Consider the following 2,851-nt stretch of genomic DNA (forward strand, 5'->3'; position numbering starts at 1 on the left):
TAATTCACAATAAAACATTAAAAAAAAAAAAAAAGAATATGGGAAGAAATGAACAACTAGAAAGGACAGAGCGTTTATACTAATGGGTGAGGAGCAACTTGGAAAAGAAGGGTGAGAATGGCTGCCCAGCTCAGAGAATGTAATGAATGCCCCCGAATTATGCACGTAGAAATGGTTGAATTGGTGTGCATTTTGCTGTCTATATTCTCAGTCACAAAATAACTACAATAAAATAAGAGCAACCAGTACAGCTGGGATTACACGCAACACTGTGAAAAACACACCTCTTCTTCCAATTTTCTTTAGCTTTATTGATAATTGTCATCGAGTCAGCTTCAACTCATGACAACCCCCATGTGCAACAGAATGAAAGGGCACCATCTCTACAATCATTGGTCTGCTCAAGTTCATTGATGCAGTCACTCTGTATTTTGAGTGACTTCCAACCTAGGGGCTCATCTTTTAGCACCATACCAGACACTGTTTGGCTGTGATCCAGGTTTTTTCATTGGCTAATTTTCAGAAATAGTTCGCCAGGCCTTTCTTCCTTAGTCTGGAAGTTCCTTTGAAATCTACCCACCATGGGTGATCCTGCTGGAATTAGGAATGTGGCACCACAGCAATGCACAAGCATCTCCCTCCATAATTACAATGAACCCATGCCAGCATCAGAAGCTTTTAATTCACAGATGTGCCTCTCAGCAAGATAAGTTAGAGGGAGGTGTACATTTTGCTTGCAGATTCTCACTCACAGCAGTTCTTCCTCAGTAAAAATTGCTTGGGGCCCTACACTGAAGAACTATGTTTGTCCCACATTAGTCCAAGTCCAGGAGTTTAGAGGACAGTGATTGTATGTTAACTGGGGAGGAACAACTCAGAAAAGGAGGCTTAGAATGGCTGCATAGCTTTTATTTCTACATATGTTCAATTGCCATCTGAATCTCAGAAATATGTTAAGGCAAAATTATACATTAAGGAAAACTACATGAGAAAGACCCTTCTCTACTAAATTGGAGTCCTGGTGTGGTGCAGTAGGATAAACGCAGGACCATGAAGTCAGCTTAAACCACAAGGTCGGCAGTTCAAACTCACCAGCTGCTCCTCGGAAACTCTATACAAGATCACTATGAGTTGGAACCAATTCGACGGCACTTAGCAACCACTAAATTCAGAGTCCAGGTATGGTACTATAGGATAAGCTCTAGACCATAACACCAGTTTGAAACACAAGATTGGTGGCTCAAACCCACCAGTCGGGCTTGGAAATCCTATGGAGAGTCTCTATGAGTCAGAACTGACTCAATGGCACATAACAGTGACTATTAAATTAAACTTCCTCATGAGATTCCATTTACTCTAGTTGCTGTGTATGAAGGTCCAGCTCTGCTGGAAGCCAAGAATAAAATAGAAAGGTTTACACAAACCATATCATGACAACAACTGGCTAAATACTAACCAGATCTGTTTCCTCTTCTCCAAGTATCAAATCAGACTCCAATTCTGATCACTTTAAGAAAGTAATTATTTGTAGAGGAGTGATGTTGAGGCACCCAGACACTAGCAGCAATAGCAAGCCATCACCACTGCTAGGTTTAAGAGCCAGTGAGATCGGGAGCAGTGGAGGAGAATCTGTCTGCCAGGAGCTAGGTTACCAGCTGTATCAGGTAACATGGTCTGTCGACAACCCCCTATGACACCATCACCACTAGGAACTGTCACTCCTTCTGTCAGTAGCTGAGCACGTATCTGTATCTGCATTCCTTATATCACTTAGATTTCAGACACATCAAACACTGATATGGCCTCCTTTAGATACAAGATGGCCACACTTCATCTCTCATACTTTGGACATATTATCAGGAAGGACCAGTCCCTGTAGAAGGACATCATGCTTGGTAAAGTGGAAGGTCAGAAAAAAATATAGAGGAAGACCCCCAATGAGATGGATTGGTACAAGTGTAGTGATTGGCACAATGGGCTCAAGTGTAGTGACGATTGTGAGGTTGGCAAAGGACCAGGCAGTGTTTCGTTCTGTTGTTCATAAAGTCACAATGAGTTGGTACTGACTCAATGGCACCTAAGAAGATAACAAAGAAAAATCTATTTCCTAATAAGGTTATAGGAGTCCTGGTCTGGCACTGTGGGTTAATGCACTGGACTGCAAAGTCAGTTTGAAACACAAGGTCAGCAGTTCAAGCTCACCAGCCACTTGTCAGAAACCCTATACAGAGTCGCTATGGGTCAGAACCGAATCAACATCACTTAACAACAACAACCGTAAGGTTATGTCCACAGATATAGGGGTCAGGACTCCAATACATAGTTTGAGAGGACACAATCCAATCTGTAAGAGATATTAAGACTAATGACACTTCGCACACCAAGAGAGTTTGAAAGGAAGTGTGTTACTCACACAAAGGACTTCTGGGGAAAGGATGCTAGGACCCAGCTACCTGAAACAGCAAGAGTAAAGAGCAGGGAATGGATTTGGAAGAGGGTGGGGCTGAAAAAGGAATTCTATACATGGACTAGGATTGCAGATTTCAAAGTTCCCACTAGTGCCAAGAGCTCAGGAGATATGCAGAGTTCCCTTATGCATGGTGGTAAGGAAGGGAAGTGTGGAAACCTAAACACTGTCAACAATCAAACTAAAAAATGGAGTCAGACTCCATTGTACAGCCAAATACAGCAAAGGAGCAAGAGGTAAGGACTCCAAACTTCTAGGCCTCCCATCTCCTGCTGAACCCTACTGAAGACCAAGGGTGAGCTCCTGGGTGATGTCTTCTGGGGCACAAGAAGAGTGAGCGTGTGGAGGATGGAACAAGAGGACACCCACAGAAGAGCCAAGCTC

This window comes from Chrysochloris asiatica, unplaced genomic scaffold (assembly GCF_000296735.1).
Source record: "Chrysochloris asiatica unplaced genomic scaffold, ChrAsi1.0 scaffold00060, whole genome shotgun sequence".
Lineage (NCBI taxonomy): Eukaryota > Metazoa > Chordata > Mammalia > Afrosoricida > Chrysochloridae > Chrysochloris > Chrysochloris asiatica.